Consider the following 27,819-nt stretch of genomic DNA (forward strand, 5'->3'; position numbering starts at 1 on the left):
GTAATCCCTTTGTACAGAGCTTGCCTGTTGGTTTCCGGCAGGCAACCTCTGCCCCTTCCTTTGTCGCGTTTTCAGTGTTACAGACACCCACTGCTGTTGTTCCCAGCCATGAGCATACAGCGTGGGCCTCTGTTATAGCAATCTGTGCAGAAGGCTGGAGTTTCCTAAGGTTCGTGGAACACTCTTTCCCATTTCAGCATACACCCCAAGAGGGAATCCAGTTTGTTTGTACCTTTGTATCTTTTGCCCCTTTTGGCTCACAGCTACAGTTTCCTACTCTTCTTTCTTGTTGAACTTCCTGCTGTGTGTGCTTATCTGCTACCTTACCTCAGCACAGCCACCCAAACCCTACTTGGGTACCCTGTGCCACTCTTGACAGAGTGGCATTCCTGACAGTGCGTAAGCCGGGCAGAGAAGAAGAAAGTGGGCCAGATCCTCCAGGGGGCAGTATAAAATAGGCAGGATTGATTCGCTAATTCCTGCCCCCAGACAGCTCTGAGAGGGAGGAACTGGAAGCATGCTCTGGTTCACAATACCCTCTGGCTGGGATGCTCTGCCACAAAAGATATTTCTGGATACCCTGCCCCGTGACAATGACATGCCTCCGACTGAAACGTACTAATAACTCCTTGGATTGCCTTTTCACCATCCTGAGTACATTTGCTGGAATTTTCAATGCTTTTGCCATTTTGGATGTTAAAATACCAGGTGAATCGAAGGACCAAGCAGCACTGATTATCCCGAGCTCACATTTTAGGCAAGAAATCCAGGGAGTTCGGACATTATTATCTTTCAGAATGAGGGTCTTAATTAGATTGTGTGTCAGTCCAGCCTTGTCATTGCTCCAAACTGGAAGCCAATGAAGTAAGCGCTGCAAAGTCAAACCGTCACCAATAAATGTGCGACCCAATTCTAAATGGACTCCATAATTTGGGGCGGATCGTGGTAAGCCCAGTATCTATTTATAAAAATGGTTTGCAATTGTCTGGAAGAGGCCCACCTTCTTGATTCCCCCCCCCCCCCCCATAACTCCAAGCCGTTCCTTTCCATAACGTTACAACACAGTGTTTTAATCATTTAGCTTAGTTCAATTCTGGCTGTGATTTATGCATTTAGCTTAGTTCACACCCGACTGTTTTAAAAAAAAATATATATGCAAACCTCTGTCATTTGCACTCCCCCTCCCCCCCCGGTTTATGTTTGTGATCTCTGTTTGCCTGTGTCCCTGGCCCCCACCCCCTGCTTGCCTCTTCTTCTCTTTCACCACACTCACCATCCTTTCAGTCTTCTCGTCCTCTCACTATCTTTCCCCTTTCCCCCTTCCCCTTACTATATTATTACACTTACTCTATCCGAAAAGTAATCTGACCTAGTACGGTATTAGCTGTTTGTTCCCCCCCCCTCTCCTTGTTTCTTCCTCCCCCTCCAGCACTACCTGAAATGTCGTCAGGCCTAGTATGATAGTCGCTTGCTTTGTTCCTCTCCTCCTCCCTCTTCCCCCCGCCCTGCACCTCTTGTCAATTCTCCGGCTCTACCAGAAATGTTGTCAGGCCTAGTACGTTAGTTGCTTGTCTGTCTCATCTCCTACCCCCCCCTCCCCTCCCCACTCCTCCTTATCTTTGTCATAGCTCTTGCACTATCGGAAATGTCGCCAGGCCTAGTATGCTCGTTATTTAATATTCTGAACATCTCAAGGCCTTGTAAGAATGTTCATTGTATTTTCCCTTGCCTTGAAGTGATTTGAAACAAATTGTGTATAGGCGCTATATAAATAAACAATCAATTCAATTCAATCATACATTTTTAGGATCAAGTCCAAGGGTTTTACTTTAAACGATGACAGGGATCTTTGCAACCCCCCCCCCCCCCAAAGCATGTCTAAACTGCACAGACTGTTTCTACATGAGCATTTCTAGAGTGAAATTTGAAGAAAAGTTAATTCCAAGATAGTCAAAAGAATTAACTTTCTGAATCACACTACTGTTACTATACAATGGGGGGGGGGGGATTTCGGAGTTTGCTTCCCTTTATGGCAGACCAGTACCAGAGATTTCTGAACATTGACCATCAGGTCCAAGTCATCCATAAAAGCTGTGTAATCAGGGATTTATTTCTGAAGGGCTTGCGGCGTACACGCAATGAGAACAGTGTCACTCGTATAGGCTAGCAGCGGTAACACACTATTTCCCATCCTTGCAACATCAGCTGTTGAATTTAATAAATGGGCATGTAGGCCTAAGCTAGAAAGAAGGGGTGCCAGGACACAGCCCTGGAGGACATTCGACTCTACCGGGAAGAAATCTGTGCAACGGCCATTTGTCCCACTTCTGACACAAGCCTGGTTATGCTGATGAAGCCTCGCCAAGAGCTCGACCAGCCCCCTCTGGACAATTCATGGACTTGAGCACCCGCCACAACTTAGCTCGATTCACTTTGTCGAAGGCGGTGCTCGGGTCCATGAAGGCCAGAAAGATCAGTTCTTCCTTAATATGAAAGGAATAGGCCACTATTAGATAAAGGTTTAAATATTGCTCTGAGGTGCCCAAGCCTGCTCGAAATCCCAGCTGAATCGGGCACAGTACGTTCGGAGTAGACCAGGTATCCAGCATAGCAAGGGTGGCACATCCATACATTTTAAAAGGGAGTCCAGGAGAGATATGGGCCTATAGGAAGCTGGTAGATCCCTCCGCCCTTTGGTATAGATGGGGCTGAAGTGAAGCCAAGAACCATGAAGGGGGAACTACACCCCCAGCATTAATGGCATTAAAGCCCAAGGTCAATATAGGGGTGTAGGAGTGGATGGGGGCTCTGATGGGGTCTTTGAATTACAGGGGCTTATTAGTTTAGCATGCACATGTAGCTTATGTAGCTGTAGTGTGATTCTCAGACAGAAAAGCAGGTGCACGCATGATGGGAAATGGGAAATGGGAAAATGCGCAGGACACAGAGTTCAGAAATGCAAAGCACATGCTTAAAATTGTATTATTTCAGGATATTTCAATTGACTGAATTGCACTGAACCTAATAACTAATATGTATTAACATACTAATCCAATCCCAGTAACAGGTAACCTGTCCCTTAACAACATTCAGTGCAACTAAGTCTACATTGAAATAACCTGAATCCAAATTTGAAATGCATGTTGTTCTGTTTGAATGGAAAAGTAAACGTGCAGATTGAGCTTGTTGAAGTTGAACAAGTATTAAATTCCGCTCTGCTGTAGCGCAGGAAGCGGAAAAAAATAAATGTATAATTTAGCTTCAGAAATGCAGTTGGCGAAGGCAGGAAAAACACAATGGGATCATGTGGTTTTCAGTGGCATGATCTGTAAGGGACAGGATCTCCCTTGACTGGCAGCAAGAGGTCATAAAAAGGCTTTGAGTGGGTGTAGGATGGACAGACACCTTTGAGAACTGGGAGAGAGAAGGATCAAACAGAGAGCGGTGACAGCCAGTTGGCAGGCGGACAGACTCCAGTGCTGGGGGCCGGTTGATGTGGAGCGAGTGCTTATCTATAGAACCCCGGGTTCCATGCCAAGCTGTGACAGAAATATTGCCAAATTCTGGGTAAATATCAGTCTAATGTGAGTGGGTTGGATAGCCTGTCGGTCAGTTAGTCAGAGAAATAGGTAATTTCATGGGTAGGGTTGTCAATGTTAAGTGCATGCAATTTCGAATTTACATGAATGCCTTTGCAGTTTTGTTCTCCTTTTTCTCAAAGTATAATTCTTACCAAGGTCTTCGCTTTCAAGGTCGGATTGGTAGGACTGGTCACAGCTCATTCTATTTTTGAAATGTGCCATTGCTCATTGTAATACACTCGCATTGAAAAATCTGGCCTATGCATAACTGTTGCCATGTGTAAACTATAATTGTATCTGTTACGATAAAAGAAAACATTCTAAAATCACTTGGTATTCTGGTACATTTTTGCGGCAGTCAGTAATTTTATTTGATCTGCACACACAGACAAGTGTGCGATAATAAATGTTTCCAAGTCAAGTATCTGCTGTGAACTCTCCAGCTAGAAAGTGAATGAGTGTGCGGTATTTCAATTTGCCTGTTTACAATTTTAAAGATCAGCCAAAAGGGCTTATTGGTGGCATTGTACATAAGATCCCACAAGGAAATCCAAACAGTTGGCCTGGGTGTACTAAGTCCACTATTTTGTTATAGGAGGTAACCCTGGTAAAAACAGTTGTTAGGCAATATTCTGAAGTTAGTCTCACAGATGTAAAAAGAGGTACCCCAACGAATTACCACAAGAGATACTACCACCATAAAATACCACTCTTTACCACCATAATAAAATACCACAAAGTTAGGTATAACCCCAAAATATATCCCACAAGGGGTCCAAAGGTTGACTTCATATAAAAATAAGTCAGCCTGGATGTTATCTGGGTCAGGCGCCCTGTTCACATTCTGGCTTTTGATGGCTAAAGATATTTCCTGCATGAGAAGGTGGGTAGAGCATCCATATCCCTAGATAGATATGATGTGATAGACTCCAATGAGGGGGCCAACTCCATAAGGTCCCCACAAGAGTCCAGGCCTTCGCCTTTATTTTTGTAAAAGGGGCCATGGTTCACTATTTCCCAGAACAGTTTTAAGTTGCTGTCACTTTGTCATTGCTTTTGCATCACGTTTATTAAGAGGAGCAGAAGTAAATTACTCAACGATTGAAAAAGAACTTCTCGCTGTCAAGTGGGCAATTGAGAAATGTAGACGATTCCTATGGGGAAATGAAAATGTCATACGTACTGATCACAAGCCTTTGAGAAAGACATTTTGAGAAAGAAATTACGGAAGAAGGGTCTGGATGGTGCATCCTCGCGTATAAGGAGATGGGTTATTGCACTGCAAGAATATCTATTTGATGTAGAATATGTACCAGGAAAGAAGAATATACCAGCGGACCTTTTGTCTCGCATTGGAGTGGATGGAGAAGATGAAAATGAGTGCATGGAAGAGGATGAATGTGTGCTGTATGTTGAGCCCAATATGATATCGAGTGACGAGTGGAAACAGAGTTTGGAAGGAGATAGCATTCTTAAGAAAGTGAACGAAATTTTGGAGAGAGGTGAAGAAGTGAAGAAAGAGATAGTTGGTGGAACCAACTTAGAAGGACTTTTTGAAGTGACTGAAGAACTGCATGTGGATAAGGGATATGCCATGAGGAGAGATAGAGTAATTCCGCCCACTTACATGAGGAAAAGGATAATTTAAACAGCTCATGAGGGGCACCAGGGTATCATGCAAACCTAACAAGCGTTGAGTGCGGAATTCTGGCGGCCGAGTTGTAACTTAGAAGTAGAAAGGACAGTAAGGGACTGTGTACCATGCTGTTTAAGTGAAAAGAATCTTGTGCCAAGAGAAAGTGCCATGTCACTTGTTAGAGTACCCCCCGCATGCCGTGGGAAAGAGTAGGCATGGATATTGTTGGACCCATTCATGGCAAATTGGGGCTGTCTTTTTACCCCACGAGCGACCGAGATGGAGAGGCCATGCTAGGCCCCATTGTGAGAGTGCAGCTGGCTAAATGTGGAGTTCCATTGAAATATAAAAGCCAGCACATAGCAGTGATTTCAACGTGAGGCCTAGTGAATGAGCGAGAATGGGCCTTCCTCCATTTAGTTAGAATGTACAGGCACTAAACTGAAGAAAAGTGCGGCTCAAAGCTGCACTATTACTAACATTGTGCAATGGGTTCCAAAAAGACATGTGGCATTGCAGATGCTGACTTTGTGTAAATTGATTCCAAAAAGACATGCGGCGTTGCAGATGTTGACTTCGTATAAATGCCTACTTTGGCAGATTCAAAACTGCAACAGTGCACATGGAAATAAAATATACATTTTTAACACTGGGCATTTGGAAGCTAAAAAGGAGGAATGCTGCCTTACATTTAAGAAATAAAGTCGAATGACAAATTGCCTTCATGAGAAATAAAGAGACTTAATGTCAGCACATAAAATGACAACATTTATAGGGAAAAGCCTATTTCTTTTTTGCATGAATGAACACTGGTTTCTTATGTAACTATGGCCTATTTATATGAAGAATACCAAGAGTGAGCTTATTCTGTTTATACAGTATATAAAGAAAGATCATTTTGTGAACAACAGGCCCTGGTGCAGTATTGAAAGTTACATGTACATGGTGGGTAAATGTAATATGCTAGCCTTTCAGAATTGTGAACTGCAATTTGTTTTTCTCTCTGAGCTGAAACTTCGACCCCAAGACCTTTGGGGCTGGGTTTATCAAGGAAACAGGCTTGGAGCTTCAGTTAAATGTTGCAAGAGAGATTGGAACTGCAGTGATACAGATAACATGACCAACAGAAATGACCTTTAAGGTCAAGTTCCCCATTAATGGTGCATTAGCCCTGAGCAAAGCCCTTTGAAGCTCAGGAGAAGTGGGTAGAATAAGCATTGGCCTGAACAGATGGCTGGTCACATGTTTAAGGAGACATAGAAACCTAAGACTTGGTGGGGGCCATAAGAGTGAAACTGGGATCACCTATTATGCAGTATCATTGATTAAACATTGAATACATTTTCTCGAATAAAAAGTGCATTGTGTGTCCCAACGAGCTCATCCTGGGTTCATTTTAAAGGGGATAGAAAGCCAGTTGGGGCCATGTAATAACAACATGTTTGTGATTCTGGCATTTTCATAAATCTGAGGAATTGGAAATACTGATAGAGTGATAGACGGTGAAATTCATGTTGGAAGTATGTAGTGTTAAAGTTTTAACTATTAAGGCGCAGCCACCAAGCGCAAAAAATTGTGGCTCCGCACAGGAAGGGCGTGCCCAAATAAAATTAGTATTTTCCGACTCGCCATCAAATGTAGAATTAGAACATTTATAGATTTATGTGGTTATCTGAAAAATGTGCATAGCTGCCATGTTGTTAGATTTTCAGAACCCAAAAAGGTAAAACCCACATGTCATTTTGGGATGACAAATCTGTCTCCTCCCTCTGCCTACATCATACACATCTCCCAACTCCTGGTCCTATCAGCAGCCAGTGGGCATCTTGGTGGGAGGTGAAGGGAGAGTGCTAGTCAATCCTTACTGTGGGAATTATGATAATGTTGGAGTGTCATCAGCCCTAAAAGAGGTCAATTTTGCATCAGAACTAGTCTTTTCCACTTTATTCCTGGAGATAGTCTACTGCCGGACTCTTGCGAGGAAAAACTAGCAGATAGGCCTCAATACTTGCATTGGAGACAGTGACAGGGAAATCTAGACGCTAGATGGGACCCCAATCAAAGGAGCCAGAGGGAGCCTGGGTGCAGGAGAAAATCCTTGACTGAAACCCTTGACCAGATCTGTACTGTCCTCAGAGGAGCCCGGCTGTTTTTCCCTGACCAAGGCCTAACATGTAATTAGGTAATCCAAAAGCCATCAATTGTGTGGGAAACTACCTGACTTTACCCCCTTCCATTAGTGAGTAGGGGGGGTGAAACCGGGTAGGCCCTTGGCACATTGTATTAAATGCAATCAAAATTAATTCCACTATAGAAAATCACCCTATTGAATTGTGGTGGGAACAGCCCACCTTAATCCTTCCCATTAAATTGTGGGGAGGGGGAAGCTGTGTGGATCCTTAGCGCATTGAATTGAAGTTAAATCAATTAATTTCCATATAGAAAATCACGGGATGAGTGTTGTTAGAGTTCGAAACTAACAAAGTTCATGCCCAGTGTGTTAGAGACAGTATAGACAATAAAGTACTTGGTTGACTCTACCTTTCTGAAACCCCTGTCTTCTGCACCAAAGGGGGTGTCCATAATCCCAAAATAAGTAACCCTAAAATTCTGCTATTCAAGTGAATGTAGAGCGTGCAAAACAAAATTCCCCATGTATTCCCTTGCATCGCAAACCAGAATTACCAAGCATTACATCCCAATTGTATTTGTGTTGCAAAACAAAATTCCCTATGTATTCCCTTGCATCCAAACCAGAATTACCAAGCATTACATCCCAATTGTATGTGTGTTGCAAAACGAAACTCCCCATGTATTCCCTTGCAGCCAAACCAGAATTACCAAGCATTACTTCTCTTTTAAATAAAAGTTGAAAAACGACTTCCCCATTTGAGTTCCCTTTCCCAACTGTGCCTTTCAAATAAAAGCCTAAAAAACGATTTTCCCATTCAGTTTCTCTCTCAAACATTGCCTTTCTCCAAATCAAGCCAAAACGATTTTCCCATTGTACTGTGAATGTTTTCTACTGGCTAATTTGCACTTAAATCTGATGTAAATTGTGACTGCCAAAATCGAAATTTTATGTGTCATATCGAAACTGTAAGTCCTTTAAATCTGTGTTAGTCAATTGGTGCAAGAAATTAGAATTTGTGATATTGTGTAGTGCCACAGTATTGGCGGTTGAGGTTTTTGGTTGATATTCAATTTTTTCAAACCTTAAATAAATATATATTCTTACTGTACACCGGCCTGGTTCCTAGCTTATTGGGGCTATAGAGGGTGTTTGTTGGGGTGGTGTGAGACGGGTTGGAGGCCTCACTAAAGTTGAATCTGTATAAGCGATTTGGGTGTGTGCCACCTTGCTTGGGGGGGGGGGGGGGAAGGAACTCCCTGAGTTCAGTGTGACCGCCTAATAAATTGCGGCAAGAAGGTGTGGACAAATATTGCATTGTGTTGATTGACATATTATCCAAATGGGTAGAGGTGAAGATCATGAAATCTATTACGACTAGAAATGTTATCACTTTATTGGAAGATGTGTTTAGGAGAGAAGGGTACCAGATGGAACTGTTGACTGACAATGGCGTTCAATTTAAATCCAAAGAAATTAGCGATTATTTAATGAGAAATGGTATGCAACATAAGGTGACCACGATTTATCATCCTCAAACTAATGGGGCGATGGAACGCCTCAATAAAGTGATCGAAGACTGCATTAGGTGGGCATGGGTGAATGGTGAAGATTGGGAGGTTGGTGTGATAAGCAGAATGGGGGCACACAGATTATATCCCCACACCACGACTGGAGTATCGCCATTTGAGCTGTGTAGAGGGAGAAAACCCAACTACAAATCGAGTCCTCCATGGATGGGGCGAGCAAGATGGATGTGGGAGAGTGTGCAGGTGAGAGGCCCCTGGTTCCTCGTTATCTTGTCCTGCCCTTTAATAGTTAATAGGTTAAAACATTGAACATTATGATTCAGAACTTGGCCAAGCTATAATTCGAGTTGCAACTTGCATCTGATAAAATATGAATCTCTTGATAGTTTAATAATGAATTCCTTCAGTAATTCCCCATGATCAATTGAGGGCCTTTAAGCCTTCTTTTACTGCTATCAACACAGGCCTCGTCCACAGCCAAATTAAGATTGGGCATACACCACTGTGCTAGCTCTAGTTTGAGAACAATAGGATAGGGATCACTGATTATGTCCTCAGCTACATGGGAATGCACCACCTTACTCCAGTGTTTTTGGGGGGACACAGAAGTAATCAATGACAGAACTGCCTTGAGCTGAAGAAAAGGTCACTTTTCATTGGGAAAAGCGGCCATTAACGGATCACATTCCCCAATCATGCACATATTGCGGTAACCTAAGCCCCTCAGTGCAATTGCGGGGCTCCATTAAAGTTGGTGTAGGCATCCCTATCAGAGAGTGTTCAGTATTATCAAAAAACTCTAAACCCAGCCTGTCCCCCAATTTCACATTAAAATCCCCACCCAAAATTAGGACAGTATCCTGGCATGCTGCCATACGCAGGAGAGCATTCATCACCTTTGTCAAACCAGAAAACCAGATAAGCAACCATTCTTATATAGCTTGAGTGGGCTATTATAAAAGAACCAGAGAAAGATCTGCGAGGCTCGCGTCAGATTCCAGGTACCTCTAAAGCATCAACAGACATACCACCTACATCTTACTCTTTTTTAGACCGACTAAGGTCCGAAGAGGCAAAAAAAAGAAATCCCTCAAAAAAAGCAATTCCACAGTCCAAGAAGACTTAGTGGTGAATATCTCTAAATACAAATTGAGCAAATTCGAACAGTTTACACTTCAAACTGATGCGCACTCCATTGAAACACCTGAAAGCGTAAATCAATGCGAGTTTCTTGAAATGAAACCAAAGAGAACCTTTGTAGCACCTGTACAGAACTGTATACTTGAAGCTTTTCAGAAATCTGTCTTAAATGACTTTAAAAAAGTCAACTTTAAGAAAAGACAAAAGACCAATTTATCTGCGAGGGAGAAGCAGGTACTCGATAAACTATGGCAAAACCCGGAAATTATCACTAAGCCGGACGATAAAGGCAGTGCTTTAGTGATTCTTGATACAATTAAGTAAAAAGCTGAAGTCGAAAGAGAACTATCGGATAGAGAAACCTACATGGAGGCATTTACAGATCCTACTGAACAAGTCAGAGCGATTATAAAGAGAACATTGGACGAAGCTGAAGTAGAAGAGATCATTACCTACAAGACCAATGCATTCATGACTAATTTACACCCAATCATGCCTGTTATATACACCCTACCAAAGATACATAAAAATGTACAAGAACCAACTGGGCATCCCATAATAGCTGCTACTAGCAGTTTATTCAAACCTCTTGCCCAGTTTATAGATAAGATTATCCAACCACTAGCACAACAGGCTACCACTTACATTAAAGATACTAATCATTTTCTGTCAAAATTATCAATCCTAGATTTCAATCCAGAGGTAGACATTGTTTACTATGGATGTAACCAGCCTATATACGAACATTACCCACCAGGCTGGACTGGAAGCGGTGGAGTGGGCACTTTTGAATGCAACAGAAAGAATAAGAAGTGACAGTTTGTTAATTATCCAATAACTCACAATTGTATTGAATAATAACTTTTTCATGTTTGAAGACAAATACTATATCCAAATCTCGGGGACCTCTATGGGAGCCGCTTTGGCTCCAAGTTATGCGAAAATGTTTGTCTTACTTGGAAGAAACTAAGATACTCCATAACCCCATGTGGCTGGACAAATTGAAATTCTTTGTCAGATATATTGATGATTTGCTTGGAATATGGAGAGGGACAGAAGAAGAATTAGATTTTTTTTTTATCTTCATGAATACGTTGACACCAAGGATTAAGTTTACCCACAAAAGAAGCAGAACATCACTTGAGTTTTTGGATGTGATGATTTATTTACATCAGGATAATTTATCGACCACAGTCTTTACTAAGCAGACCGATAGAAACAGTCTACTTTTAGCTTCTAGTTTCCATCCTGAAACTAAGATCGAAAGTATCCCCTTAAATCAGCTCTTGCAATATAGAAGAATTGTGTCGGAGGAGGATGAATTTGATAAGAAAGCTAATGATTTAACCAAGAAATTTCTCTCGAGAGGTTATGATCTAATGAAGTTGCAGAAAAATACTGAGCAAGTGAAGAATATAACCAGACTTCAGGCGCTAAAAAGTACACCGATGACCTAGTATACGTCACAACCTACTCACAACAGAGTAGGCCAATTAAGAAGATTGTCAAGAAGAATTGGGAGAAATTGTCCTTGGATCCAAAACTGGAAAAACGTTTTCCCTCACCTCCACTTTTCACTTACAATAAGAGTAAGTCTATTCGAGACTATCTGATCAAATCAGATTTCGGCTGGAAGAGAAGTCAGAGTACAACTTTCAAGGGAACACTTCCATGCAATAATTGCAATTGCTGTCACAACATCATTAAAGGTAATTACATTTACCATCCACATAAAGGAAACAAGATTTTACTGAAACATACCTCTACCTGTGACACACAAAATGTTATCTATGGGATTAAGTGCCCATGTGTCATGATGCCTACCCCCGGGCAGCTGGACCAAGCACATCCGCCCCGGAAGCAGGCATCCAGACATTTGTTTAAACCTCAGAAGCCCCGGCTAGGGGCTATCTGGGTTCAGTCCTGGCGCCTTAGGCGCCAGGCTCATAGTAGGAATCAGTCCTGGCGCCTAAGGCGCCAGGCTCATAGTCATCACTTACCTCAGGCAGACCATGCTGCACTTGGACCTGGAAGGGACTATTTTTCTACAAGGACTATTTTTCTACAAGGACTATTTTTCACTCGGGTGTGGTTCTAGGGACTTCTTACCTGGGACTACTTTTGAAGCTATTTAAACCACGCCCGATCTACAACACACGCTTCGCGTTATTCTGCATCCAGCAGCGTAACGCTCACCGTGCCTGCAGCCTGCATCCAGTCTTCTGCCACGCCCGCCTCGAATCCGGAGCTCCTAAAACAAAGAGGAAAGAAAAGGACAAGGTTAGAAAACGAACTTATTTCTATTCCTCACCTGATTCTGGATCCATCTCATCTCCGGACCTGGAAAGAGCATAATTTCTGCACGCGCTGCATCTCCAGCTGCAGCGCCGCGCCATACTCACCAGTCTTCACAGCATCCTTCGGGTCGGCGCTGCCTCCATCATTTCTTCGCCGAACTTCGGCACCTAGGAGACAAAAGAAAACCACAAGGTGAGCCGAGGGAACCAACAAACATAACTTTTACCATCATAGACTTACCTGATTTATCACCGGAGGCATCCTTTTGTGACTCTCCATATTTTCACGTGCCGCATCTGTAAAGAGAGACAAAACAACACGTTTACCACGTGCAACATTTACCGGACAGCGCCGGGTAATACAGACTCTTACCTGACCGCCACCAGCTGCCATAAGAGCATGTTTTCACGAACCGGCTGCAAGACAAGAAAGGAAGGGGGGAACAAGAGTGAACATCGGACATATTGAACTCTATGAACTTAATACTTACTGGTCCTAGCCAGGAACCTCAGAGTCAATACTCTCCGGAACTCTCCCGTACCTTCAAACCAGTGAAGTAACTGGAATCAACGCACCCCTGCAAATCCACGCAGGATGGAGAGCTCATCTTTCAAGAATATAAGGTGAGATTGCTGTGAGGGCACTTCGGAGGTGATTAGTGGGAAGAACTGTGGGGGTGCCATCACTTGAAACCACAATTGGCTAAATCCATCCCTCCACTTGCAGGAGAATATTTCTACGGGTCAAGCAGACAAGATTAGGAAGGCAGATCCAGTCAGTCGTCGCTGCACTACGCATCATGTGGGTGGAGACCGCAGCTGCCCGGGTCCGACCGACGCCCCCGTGGGAGCCAGGTAACACCATGCGGCCTCTATTATGTAGGCCTTACTGGGAGAAAAGCAAAACAGCGATGGTGTGAGCATAAATCAAATGTTTGTTTAAAATCCACCAAATCCGCTGTTGCACAACATTTCATTGAATGTAAACACACGTTAGCCCAACTACAAAAGGAAACCTTCTGGATTGAGAGACTTGACTCGATGCACCCACAAGGGATGAATTTGGACTGGGTTTATATTGCTACCTGTGATTTATAGATGTATTTACATTTTGTCGGCGTAACTGTATCCAATATACCTAATAGGTTCCCCCTGTCTTGATAAAAAATGGGATGTAAAGAATGCAAACATTATTTGCACATACTTTTGTTATCACATGACTATTCCAAGGACTGCCTTATTTATGTTCAGGACATCATTACGAAATTTGTTATGATGGTTAATCAAAGCATGACTTAAGAAGGGTGAGCTCCTTGATAGGTGGTTATACTTGGTGATTTTAGGTCCAATCTTGGATGTGAGAATTGAAAGGTCACTTCACGTCCTGTGGTGTTTAATGATATAGGACACATTCTTGACTACACTACCCTCATGCAGGATTTCTTCCAGTGTATTCTACACGTTTCCCTAGAGATGATACAGAACGTTAGCAATAGCATTGTAACTAAGATTCACATCTATTCTTTTTCAGTATATAATTTTTTCTTTATCATTTAATTTTCATTTTCCATTCATGAGCGGATAAAGTATATTGAAAGTAATGACTAATTCATTGAGCAACAGTTTTTTACTCCAAGATGGCGGCTCCATTAGAGACCCGTAGATCTACCTTTCTTTACTTAACTTGCGCGGTAGACGGCGTTGCTTAGCAACGGTTCGCAAACAGGAAGAAACTTACCGGCTTCAGGTCTCGTAAAGGACGCCAACTTTCATATACACGCAGGTAATTTGCCCTATCTAGCTCCCGCTAAACGCAATGCGAGACTAACAGACACATTAAGATGTCACTTTATTCCTTGCCTTGTATCTGAAATCTGGCTTTTCTCGCCGATTACAGTGTACAGTTTATTCGCACGGCTGACTGCCACTCTAACATTGAAAATCACGCCAACCATTACCAACGCAAACGAATAGGAATACTAAGTGGATTTCTCCTACAAACAGGCTCATACACATGTGAGTTAACATACGCATGTGAGACTATAATTATATCTACACAATGTTACGTTCAGACTTAAAACTAGCCAATGCAGATGTTTTCTGCAGGGGCACATAACAAGTCAGCGAACATCTGAAGTAAGAAACCACACGCCTATCCTTACCCTTGCACGCCGAAAAACGGTTCTGGAAGCATTGGTGACAGTCAAGGTACTTCTCTTGGATTCACTAATCATGAATTAACATTTGTATTATATCATGGACGACAGTGATGTCCTTTTTAATATCTCTTTGCAGCAGCGATTCCCCAGAGCAGGGTGATGCCCTAGACGAGACGACATGCCCAAATGTCGCTAAGTTTCGAGAATAAGAATTGGCTATTCCCCAAGCCTATTGGTGAGTTGACTTTGGATAAAATACCTGACACGGAGATCCACCAGGGGGCGCAGAGATGTGCTGAAGCATCTCAGCTCGTCTCCTCCGAAGGGCACCATTTGAGGGTCTCGAGCCCCCCCCCAGCACCCCCGGAGCGAGGAGTAAACCATACCCCCACCTTGCCATCATTGGTGGGCACATCACCCCGAAATTTGAACCTCCGCGGTGGAGCCGCTGTGAAACCGCGACCCGTTGTAGTTGGGAGGGAGAGTGACCCCTTCCCCCTTCGGCGCCGCGGCTCCACGAGAAACTACGTGGAGCCCGGGCTTGAGAGCGGCCTGTGACTAGGCCGAGCGACGCTGGCTGGCGCCTTCCCCCTTCTCCCTGGAGGGAGGTAGTGGTGGCAGGGCGCACCCTGGATGTAGCTGGACCCGCTCTCCCAGGGGCAGACGCAAGCCCCCTGCAATGTCCGGGGAGGGCCCGGAGTGGTGCTGCTGGGTCCCCCGTGCCTGGAGAGCCGCCGCGAGGCCCGTGGAGAGCGGGATCGGGCAGAGTAAGAGAGCCCCTGCCGAGGGTTTACTGCACCGTGAGAGGCACGAAAGCGGAGAGCTTGGACCTGGCCCTGAGACGCGGGGACGGCCGGCGGGGCCCTTCCCCTGGCCCGCTCAGATCGGATGCGGCATCAACCCTACGGGGTGGGACCAGCGGGCCCATGAGGTGAGGAGACCATGGCAGGACCGGAGCGGCGCCCTGAGGACCCCCAAGATCGTGGGAGGAAATGGAGCAACACAGGGGGTGGTCCACTACCCCTTCCATTGAACCGGGAGGGGTATTGAGGGAGTCTCCTTGCATCTGCGGGACCCCCCGGGGAAAAAACTGCCAGTCATAGACAGCATAGACTCTTTGCGACCAAATCTTTGGGCATCTCCCGCCTGGCTGGGGCAGAGAGCCCATTTGTAGGACAAGGAAAGACGCAGAAGTGTGGGTACGAGGTGGTATACCAGGGGCGGTGCATTCTGCACCTATGAGGGGGAACCCGTGAGAGACCAGGACCTCCTGCGAAGCGTCTTCGCTCCCTGTGCTTCCAGAGTGATCGACCCCTGCCCCGAGCGAAGCCGGCGGTGAGGCCCCCTGAACACACGCTTTTTGGAGGCAGACCCCTCAAGTCAGAGATGTCCGGGGGGAGCCTATGAGCTGGAAGGAGGCACTACAGAGATTTCGCAGTGCGTCCCCGGGCCCCCCAAGTACGTCCTGAAATGGCGGCACAGACACACCAGGAAGCTGCGGACACCAGCACTGTCACCAGGGGCATGGCGGCCCTCCTGGAGGAAATCAGAGGCTTCAGGGCAGATATAGCGCTGCGACTGGACACCCTGGACAAGAAAGTTGACAAAATAGACGATAGAGTTCTTGCGCTCGAGAATAACACTGCTTCCAACGATATCTTCGAGACCCAATTCGATATGCGCCTTGCGGAGCTTGAAAGGAGGGAAGAGAAATGCTCCTTGAAGTTGGATGACTTAGAGAACAGGGAATGTCGGTGTAACTTGTGCTTTCTAGGTTTCCCGGAGCACGAAGGTGAAACGCAAGCGGACATCAATAAAGCTGTTAGCGCAGTGGTCGGTCTGCTGTTCGGAGGGGCCAACACGAATGTGCCCACCATCGACAGGGCCCACAGAGCCGGCGCATCCTCCAGAGGCCCCAGGTCCATTCTTGTTCGCTTTCACTATTTTGCTGAGAAAAGCAAGATTCTCGAATTGGCTCGCAAGACAAGCCCAGTGGAGTGGGAAGGGGCCCAAATCTCAATCTATCAGGATCTGTCAGCTTTTACATTGGCAAGGCGCCGACTATGCTCTCCGCTGACAAAAATGCTCCAGTCCAAGGGGGTCCGGTACAGGTGGGGGTACCCCTTCTCACTCTCTTTTGAGTTTGAAGGCTATAAGTATGCCCTGGTGACGGAGGGCGACATCCAGAGAGTGTCAGGCGAACTATTGGCCGGTCCGAATATGGAGCTGGGTGACCAGGAGGGTGAGCGAGCTTCGACAGGCCCAAAAGGGACCAGGGCCCCAAGGGAAAGATGCAGGGTTCGAGGCCAAAGGAAGTTCAGGAGATTGGCCCCGGCATCCCCGGGGCTCCCGGACACATGAAAGGGACCGTGGTGATCAATGAAAAAGCCTGCAATCGACTTTGTGAGTGGATGGGGGAAACAATGGTTTATACCCAGAGACGACCTTGGGGTTGGGGGGGGCTCGAGTTGTTGTTAATCAAGAGTTATTGAGCCCGGAGGGGGAGACAATGGTGGCCTGGTTGGCGATAAAATGACACCAATGACCTGCCAGGCGATCACGGGGGAGGGGGGAGGAGGGGGGAAAGTAAAGGGGTTGGGATGTTGGGGTTACAGTTTTGGAATGCCAAGTTTTGGGGTCTACTACGCACCCCCAGGGCTTTCACGAGCCTCTAATGGGGTGGGCAAGCACTGTGGGAGCAGGAACTGTTGCTGTTTTTCGAGGGGAGCTACGAGCTTTTATCAGTGTATTAATGGATGATTTGCTCCAATACTTGACAGTGGGATCGTTAAATGTGCGGGGGCTCAACTCGCCTACTAAGAGGTCGTTGTTGGTGCAGGAATTTGCAAGGCTCCGGCTTCACTTCTTATTTGTACAGGAAACTCACTGGGTTCGGGGCAAGGAACCAAAGCTCAGGGCTAAAACTATTGATCAGGTATTCACAGCATCTTCTCAGGCAAAGAAGCGAGGAGTAGCTTTGGTGGTATCCCCCGGGGCCCATTTTGTGTTTAAAGCTTTGAAATCAGATCCAGATGGACGATATCTCATGGTTAAGGGGGAGGTGCGGGGTCGGCTGTTTACTCTGGTGTGTATTTATGCCCCGAATGAAGCACAAGATGCCTTCTGGGTTGGAATGAAAGAAATAATAATATCATTCTCGGAGGGTACCCTATTGGTTGGTGGAGATTTTAATATGGTTCTATGCCCCGAGAGGGATAGGAAATCTGCTAAACCCTGCCCGAACATGCGCCTTCACGAGAGACTTGCTATGGCCTTTCGCAAAGTGAACAGGGAACTGGGCCTGAGTGACACATGCACCTGCAAGCAGGGTCGGAATCCTGACTATACTTTTTACTCAAGGCCTCACGCAGCTTTCTCCCGTATTGACTACATTTTGGTTGAGACTTCGCTTCAGAGGGAGGTCACTGACTCGGGAGTGGAGATTGTCCCCTGGACTGACCATGACATGGTGAAAATTAGACTGGGTCTCCCCCCTGCCCCAGCAGTAGGTTCCCGGTGGAGGTGTAATGACCTTCTTCTACAGGACAAAGAGGTCCACCAATCCCTTCTGGTGGCCATAGAGGACTATTTTTCCCTCAATGATAACGGTGAGGTTGGGGTCATGGGAGTATGGGAGGCATTTAAGGCTACTATTAGAGGCACCCTCATTGGGATAGGGTCGGGGAAAAAGAGGGAAAGAGCCCAGAAGGAGAAATCACTAAGGGAAAAGATAGAAGCTATACAACCAGGAGGAAATTAAAAACACAGATGTTCCCTGGGAAATGGGAGGAATTGCAGAGGTTACGAACCAAGTTAGCAGACCTCCTTGTGGGACAGACGGAGAAGAAACTCTCTTTCTTAAAACAGAAATATATGGAAAAGGCGGATAGGATACTGGCTTGGAGGCTTCGTGAGTTCAGAAACAGCAGAAGGGTTAATTCCATCCACACCCCGGAGGGGGACTCGACAGTGCGGGATAGTAAAATCGCGGAACAATTTAGGCGATATTATGAAAGGCTGTACAGCTCGGAATACGTGGGTGATGTGAACGAGGTTGACAACTTTCTTGACTCCCTCCCGATTCCGGGCCTCCACCCCGACAAAGCTGAGTTACTGGAGCTGCCCATAACCCCACAAGAAATAATAGATACCATATCCTCGCTGAAAAGAGGAACAGCCCCAGGGGACGATGGCTACACAGTCAAGTTTTATAAAACATATCGGTCCACGCTTGCCCCATTCATGGGCAAGATGTTCAACGCTGCATTGAATCAGGGCTCCCTCCCACCCACGATGATGTCGGCTTTGATTGTAGTGCTCCCTAAGGAGGGAAAAGATCCCGCCCATTGCTAATCATATCGCCCCATTTCCCTTCTTAACACCGATGTTAAAATCCTGGCTAAACTCCTAGCAAATAGATTGGCGAAACTCCTCCCTTCCCTAGTACATGGCGATCAGGTGGGTTTTGTTTCGGGGCGCCAGGGATCAGACAACATTAGGAAAACCCTCGATCTCATGCATGAAGCTTCAAAACAGGAGGTGGAAGGCTACCTTCTTTCGTTAGACTCAGAAAAGGCCTTCGACCGTGTCGAGTGGCCTTACATGGGCAGAGTTCTCCGCAAGATGGGGTTGGGAGACAACTTCTGTGGGTGGATCGCAGCACTTTACAACGGCCCCTCAGCGAGAGTATTTGTCAACGGAGGCACCTCAGAGCCGTTCTCCCTTTCCAGGGGCACCCGACAGGGATGTCTCCTTTCTCCCCTTTTATATGCTTTGGCGATGAAACCCCTGGCCATAGCAGTCAGGACAGACCAGGAGATCACGGGGATAAGGTGTGGCGACTGCGACTTTAAACTATCCTTGTTCGCAGATGATATCCTGGGCTACCTAACCAACCTCCGGGTCTCCCTACCCCGGTTATTTGATCTCATACACTACTTCGGCTCCTTCTCGGGGCTGAAGGTAAATACGTCCAAGTCTAGCATAATGCCCATGGGTCCAGGGGAACATGAGATTGAGGGCAGCACCGAAATACTGGGGGTAAGAATAGAGCGGGAATCCACCAGATACCTGGGCACCACCATCCCCAGAGACCTCTCCCAACTATACCAATGCAATTTCCCGGGGATCTTGGCTCAGGTTAGTAGCGACCTTAAACGATGGGCTCCCCTTACACTCTCTTGGCTGGGGCGCATGGTTATGGTGAAGATGAATATCTTGCCCGCCTCCTTTATCTCTTCGCGGCGCTCCCTGTGGTGATACCCGAGGCCTTTTTTGAGGTACTCCAATCCCGGGTCCTCCAATTTATCTGGACTGGCAAAAGGAAGGGAGTCAAGACTTCTACTTTGACCCTTCCAAAGTCAGATGGTGGGTTCGGTCTCCCGGACTTCAGGCTTTACTATAAAGCAGCCCAGCTCCGAGTGATGTTGGAACATATGAGGGATGACATGGGAACATATTGGACATATATAGAGGACATTCATGCCCACCCGAGAAAAGTTAGAGACCTTTTGTGGGCCCCCCCTAGGGTTCTCCCTCCCACATCTCAGAACTCATCCCACCTTGGCGGCCCTCTGGGCGGTTTGGAAGCCTAACGCCGCTAACAAACAACTATCCTCTTGGCCATCCCCCCTGACTTCGCTCTGGGGCCCCCCTATTGATCTGCGCTCCAAGGGATTCTGAGACACCCAATCTTGGTCAGACATGGGCCTGGAGAGAATCTCTCAATTGTATTGTGAGGAGGGCTTTATAGAATATGACAAACTGACCGAAGCATTGGCGGACAACCCTCCCTCTGTCTTCGAATACCTATGCTTGAAGGGGATCTTGACCCACCCTCGCTGGGCCGATCGTCTCAAACGCCCACTCACCCCTTTCGAGACTATCCTGGCCAAAAGCACAACTCGGAGGGGCTCCTTATCTATGTTCTATAGCGTCTTGATAACAGCGGACCTGGAGGGTAGACAACCTTTCAAAAAGATCTGGGAAACTAGGCTGGACATGCCTCTGGATGACCATACGTGGAGGGCAATTTTTAAATGCATTTTCATGGGTTCTCTGTATACGGCTGCTATGGAACATAACTTCAAAATTCTCCATTCATGGCACCGCCCCCCGGCCACCCTGTCCAAAATGTTTAGGGATGTATCCCCCTTTTGCCCCAGAGGGTGTCACCAACGGGGCACATGGTTTCATCTGTGGTGGGAATGCCCAGTCATTCAGGTTTATTGGTCGGAACTACTTAGCTGGATTAAGGAAATTGAGGGGTTCTGCCCGACCTTACTGCCATTGGAAATCCTCCTGGGCACCCCCACACCGGAGACAGAACTGAATGCGTTCCCTAAGGTCATTGGGGCCATGTTGAGAGCGGGGAGGCTAGCGCTCGCCCAAAAGTGGAAAAGTGCATTGGCCCCGTCCAAAGAGGAATGGCTCTGCAAACTCAGGTCGATTTTCATATATGAAAAGCTTACCGCAATAACGAACGACACCATGACGGACTTTGTGCAAGAATGGACTGCAGTTCTTCTCCATGAGGATTGTATTTCTATGCGCCTGTAGACTGTATCTTAGGTTGCCTCCACAAGATGCCTATCTCCATTCTTCCATGAGACTGTGATTGTTTCCCTCCGGTTAATTCACAAGCTGAACCCACTGTGTCAAGTGATTTGTCTTATTGGTACTTGGCAAGCAATCGTTCTCCCCAGAGCTATTATTGTTTGTGAACTCTCAAAACTTGGTATGTTGAAATTGGGTTAGGGTGGGGGGGAGGAGGGTGGTGGGAAGGGAGTTATTATTGGAAAAACTGACAACTTGTTTCTCTTTTTGTGTCTTACTGGTGGAACGGACCGTTTCGTTCAGCCCTATATGTATGTTGTCAATAAAACAAATTGTTAAAAAAAAAAAAAAATCCTTACACAATGCAGTGGGCACAGTGGTTGTCCCGTGATGGTGAACTTAGAGTGGGACCCATCGCTTTTTTCGCGACTAATCCCACCGTAGATCGCCGCCACCGGATGACACTTGACTAGCTATGTGAGGAACTACAGTTCTTTTAACACTAGTAATATCTTTTTAATTGTAGGACCTGAATAACCAATAAGCAAAGCGTATTCCTAAAATTGGCTATCTGATTGATTGCCACATCAGGTTAGTGAAGTGACCTTTTGATATACTCTCTTTTGAATTATTCCTTATTGAACTTTCCTTTTGTGGAATGAACACATTACTCTTTATTCTTAAAAATTAATATATATATATATATATATATATATATATATATATATATATATATATATATATATTTTATTTTATTTACATTGCTTACAGCCAACTTGGGCTTTTAGAAGAAGCAAAGCAGAACTGCTTGGTTTTCGCACGTGTCGCAGTAGAGAGAAGAAGAAAGAAAACAATTTTCATATCTATGATCTCAAGTTAACTTATGCTTTACTAATCTGATCCATTGCGACTTTTAACATTTTTGCTGTGGCGATTGTCCATCGAGTGTTGTCACCCGAAATAAGGCGCCCCCACCAGGCGTGTTCCTCTCTCAAGTCACAGTCCGAGAACAGCGGAAGAAGATATGCCTCTCTGACTTCCCGGATTGCCGGACACTGCATCAGAAGGTGATGCACCGATTCCAACTGCTTTATATCTTTACAAAGTCTACACGCACGAGTTGTGGATATTGATCTAATGGCCAAAATCTTGCGTGTATGCAGAAGAAACTTCTTAGGACTTTGTCTGGGAAGTTTACCACGTAGGCCATTTTCTCCTCTCTTTTTATGAATGAAAGGGGAAGATGGGCCAATAATTTGTTGGTTGCAACGTTATCCAAAGCATTAATCCAGTCCGCCACGTCCATCTTGGTCTTTACTCTCTGAGGATTATGAATAAGCATTTCTTCTGTGCATGCTAGACTGTCTAGCTATTGTCTCCTTTCTTCTATCCACCGATTTAACTCCTGGCATGTTCCTTTGGAAACCTCCTAATAATACAATTAATATTTATACTATGTTACCTTTTCAGAAAGAATATCCGGGATTTCATTACCTGAAGAAGTGCAGCAGTTGCCCGAAACGCGTAGTTGTCACGGATGGTACTCTGTTAAGAGTTATACAGGGCACCCAGGTAAGGTTTGGGTGGTTGTGCCGAAGTAAGGTGGACAGGTAAGTACACACACAGCTAAAAGTAAAAGAGAACAAAGAGTAGTCAAGTGTAGCAAGGAAAATAAGGTACAACAGAATGGATTCCCTCTTGGGGTGTATGCAGATAAGGGAAAGAGTGTTCCATGGACCTTAGGAAAAACTCCAGCCTTCTGCACAGTTTGCTATAACAGAGGCCCACGCTGTATGTTCATGGCTGGGAACAACAGCTGTGGGTGTCTGTAACACCGAAACGAGACAAGGGAAGGGGCAGAGGTTGCCTGCCGGAAACCAACAGTCAAGCTCTGTACAAAGGGTCTACAAACAATACAAGAGAAGAAGATCCTGACAAATCCAGGAAAAAGGAAGTCGATGAGCAAACTAGTAGAAGGAAATGAAGGGATAGTGGTATAACAGAATTGGACAGGGATAAAGAACAGAGGGTAGAAAACAAGGAAGACAGCAAGGGAGCAGCAGTCAGAAAACAAGGGGACAGAATTAACAGAATGTAATAATACAAGTAAACAGTCGTGGATTGCAGAGGACTGTAGGGAACAAGGTAGAAAGCTCAGAGGTACAGGAAAGCAAGAGCAAGCCCAAAGGGACAGGGTTGTAAGGAACGGAGCCCAGAAAGGAATGGGCTTAGGGCAGCGAATTGAAGCAGGCTGCTCGGCAAGGAGCCAGACGGCCCGAGCAACAAAGAGTGAGCCCAAAGAGGAGCAGGGCCGCTGACTGTAGAGGGCTGCAGAGGAGCAGGACAGCAAGCCCAAAGGGGCAGGCTTGTAAGAAAGGGAGCCCAGAGAGGAATGGGCTTAGGGCAGCGGATTGAAGCAAGCTGCGCGGCAAGGAGCCAGACGGGCCGAGCAGCAAAGAGTGAGTCCGAGGAGCAGGGCAGCAAGGCAGGGAGCCCGGAAGGCTGTGCCTGTAGGCAGCGGAGTGTAACAGGCTGCAAGGCAGGAAGCCCCAAGGAGCAGGGCTGTGAGACAGGGAGCCCAGGAGGCTATGGCTGTAGGCAGCGGAGTGTAACAGGTTGCAAAGCAGGGAGCCCAGAGGAGCAGGGCTGTGAGGCAGGGAGCCCAGAAGGCTAGGGCTGTAGGCAGCAGGGTAAGGCAGGGAGCCCAGAGGAGCAGGGCTGTGAGGCAGGGAGCCCAGAAGGCTAGGGCTGTAGGCAGCAGGGTGTAGTAGGCTGCAAGGCTGGGAGCCCAGAAAGAGCACTGGATCAAGGCAGGAGTGAGGAGGAACAGCATACAAAGATTCGTAGCTCGAAGCAAAAAGGTGCTGGAAGGACTCTTAATGCAAGAGACTGAGCCTCTGCAGGCAGCAGCTTTTATACCGCCCTGCCCAGCACAGAGGCAGGCTAATTGGCCTCACCTGGATCAGCACACCTGCAAACAATCTGCCTCCTCCCTCTCTCTTCCTGAGCTGGTGGAAGCAGAGCTGATCCCTAGGGCTTCTTGGGATTGTAGTTCTGATGATGACGAATAGGAATGACCAGGAATAGATAGTTACAGCCAAGTGCATTGTGGTAAGTGTAGTTTGTTGAAAACAATAACAAAGCACCAAAGTCTCGCAAATGGGAAATAAGGTCCAAAAAGTGAATAGAGGTTGATCCAAGAGTTTTCTGTAGATAAATGAATAACAACTTGTCCATATTGATCGCCAATGTATGCGCCCATGGCGCAGGCATGACAGTAGTATTAGATAGGTGGAGAAAATATTTATATATCTGTGGAGTAATCCCCTGCCTAGATATCAGGATAATATGTGTAAAATGGCAAACATACCTCAATTGAATCTATAGGTGATTACTGATCATGTGTTTTGATAAATATATGTTTGATGAGATTGTATATACTTACTTTTTCGACACCACTGAATGTAAATGTCATTACATGTTTCATTGTAAACTGGAATGCACTGATGTATTTTCTTATGAAGATCTTCTTTGATTATCAGCATTAATAATTATGTTTTAAACTTCTATTAATGTAATTCATTCTATCCTTTTTGAATTTACTAAAGAGTGTAAGGTAAAATTGTCACAACCTTTGAGGTTGTTGAAGGAAGTGCCCATGTTTGTATCTTGAATTCTTCGAGGTACCATTTTTCCTTTTGCCTATTATAAAAGTTCAACAACAGAATGTCCATGGCTAGGGCTCACTTAACCCTGACCACTTGAAGGAAAGGGTGCGACGGATCCATGGTGACAGAGTCACAACAGCAAGAGGACTCAACTAATTTGGCCCTACCGCAAAAGCATCGGTCCGCCCATTTTTCCATCCAATAGTACCTCTTCCAAGGGCCACGTTTCCTGGAGCAGGGCAACATCTGCCTGCTCAAGAAACATCAACGCGTTGGGTCTGTCCAGCCTTGTGTTGGCTACCACCACATTCCAGGCGGTGATTGTGAAACAGCACACCACAGGTGCATCTCCCGATTGAGGGCGGGCTCATAGACAGGTCAGTCCTTCTTGTGCTATTAGATAGTTCCAGATGGGGTACAAGGGAGTCCATCTCAGAAGAGCCACAAGTGGCATTCGCCATCTGCCCTTTAGCAGGGGGGCTCTGCGCTAGTCAGTCAATAGCATCCATCTCTGTAAGACATTCAAACCGATTTCTGAGAGGCAGGTGACGAAAGGGACCCAACTGGCCTCCAACTTCATAATTATGCGAGACTACTTCTCCCTGCACCATATGTCACTGGGCAATATGAGTAATGTCCTGGTATTGGCTGGTATACTTGCCTTCATCATGAAACACTCCCTTGACCAGATAAAAAGAATTCAGAGGGACCAAGCACACACTCATTCTGTTGCGAGGAGACCCCAGGTTGGAATTGAGCACATACTCAGTGATTCTGGGGTTTGTGAAGAACACCACAATGCAATCCCCATCGATGGATTTATTTAACAAGCCAACCCAGGGTACCTTTCTGGCCATGAGGATGTGGCGCGTATTAATAGGTCTGGCATTTAAGTTTGTAATGATCCAAAGTGCAGCTTTGAAGGTCAGGGACATGGCATCCTCTGGTTGGCATGCCCTGAGCGGAGGCACATACAGCCACCAGGGGTAAATGCTGGGTAAAGCTTCAGGGGGGAGTTGGTGTGTCCAAATGAGACCCGGAGCCTAAAGGGTGAGTGGGCTGTAGCTGGGGTACATCTTTAGACATGACAGATGCACTGGGCACAGAGACAGCAGTAGCCAGATAAGCTGCATAGGGGTCCTCCACCGCATGACCAATCGCGTGGTAGGCACGTGTGGGCTGTTGTTACCTTCAAATGCCATATCGCCAGTCTCGATCACTGGCGGTGCCTCCCCAGAAGAATGTATGAAGACTTGTGCCTTAGCCGGTAAGCGGTTAATTGTGCAGTGAATGGCATGTTCAGTTTCCTTGACTTTTTCCTCCAACTGACCTGCCACATGCAACAAGTAAACATGTAGGGGGGTTGCAGCCTGTCTCCCCTCTTGCTCCTGCTTTTCTTCTTTGTATTACCAGGTGCGTTGCCAAGCTTCTCACCACCCATAGCGGGTGGGCTTGGGGCTTTTCTTTTAGCCATTTAATCAAGCCACCCTCAGCCCCTCCCAGCTCCACCCAACTAACGGCCCAAGATCAAACTGCCTGGGGGCCGGGAAAGGAGACAGAAGAAAATGAAGGAAAAGTCACTTGGAACTCCAGGCCTCAGGACACAAATTCAGAGCCAGGTCAGAGGCCGCTCCCCATTTATTTATTTTGAATGCTGGATTTTGCATGCTTTTCCGACCTGGCGGACATTTAATATTTCATGGGCTACCCTCATTCTACTTCAAATAACAGATACAGTGACGAGGTCTAAACGGTGTTCATTTTATCAACTGCATAACAATTAAAGCAATAATGGGACCGGCGGAATTCAAATCATATGTCTGCAGGTTCATGGAACATCTATAAAGATCTACATGTTTGCAGAGCAGAGACCAAGTGATGCACATTCTGAATGCCCCCCCCCCAAACTGGTTGTCACGGTTGTTCTCGCTCCATAGTCACCCCTTCATTCTGCAAAGTTCCATTTCTTGCTAACCAGCTTTGTGCTATATAAATCATCTCTCATCCAGAATTCCTGAAGCTACGCTCCAGTAGCCGCCTTCAGGATCCCCTGGAAACCCCTCCCCACCTCCTCAAGAACATTCACTCCTCAACATGTGCAGGGAGCGTCATCGGGCATTTTCCCAGCAGCCTTCAAAACCTCTCACGTCAACCCTTTACTCAAAAAACCCTCCCTCGACCCCCCTCCTTCCCTCAAACTACCACCCAATCCCAAACAACCGCTTCATTGCACAACTCTTAGATCGCACAGCATATTCCCAGCTCCGCCTCTTCACAGAATCCAATGGCCTACTCAACTCCGCCCAGTCCAGATTTAGACCTTCCCCCGGTACCCAATCTTCCCTCGTCTCTATCTGAGACGACATGAAAAGAACAGCAGATGCAGAAGGATGTGCAGCACTCCTCCTCCTTGACCTCTCGGCAACATTTGAAACAATCAACCACTTCACCCTCATGGACAGACTCCACTCCCTATACACCAGGTAATTGGTAATTTGCTCTTAGATGGATCTCCTCTTTCCTCACCAACTGCTCACAAATCATCATCCTCCCTCCTATCTCCCCCCAGTCTCATACAGAGTTTCACAAGGGGCCTCCCTTTCCCCTTTTCTCGTCCACCTTTACCCAAGCCCCCTCCCCGCCATCATCCGCTCTCATGGCCTTACATGCTACAACTATGCTGACGACACACAGCTCATTTCCAAAATTCCCAAATCCCCAGCCTCCCCCAGCCAGACCTCACCTCCTGCCTCAACAGAATTGACCCCTAGATGTCAGCCAACCACCTTCTCCTCAATCCAGGTAAAACCAAAATACTGATTTGCGGCAAGACAGCACTCCTCCCCCAACCCACACCTTGGTCGCCCTCGCTATGTCCCACCCCCCCCACAGCATCCTCCTCAATAAAGAACCTGGGATGCACTTTGAGTTCTGACCTAACACTATCTCGCCACATCAACGCCGTCTCCAGATCATGGCAATGTCACCTCTGCATTCTCAGACGAATATTCCCCTATCTCTCCTACCCTCACAGAATCTCAGCAATTCTGGCTATCATGCTCTCCCTCCTAGATTATGCCAGTTCTCTCTATCTCGGTGCCCCTGGCTTTCAGCTCAGAAAGC

Source organism: Ambystoma mexicanum, chromosome 9, assembly GCF_040938575.1.
Source record: "Ambystoma mexicanum isolate Mex_15411 chromosome 9, UKY_AmexF1_1, whole genome shotgun sequence".
In the NCBI taxonomy this organism is placed as follows: domain Eukaryota; kingdom Metazoa; phylum Chordata; class Amphibia; order Caudata; family Ambystomatidae; genus Ambystoma; species Ambystoma mexicanum.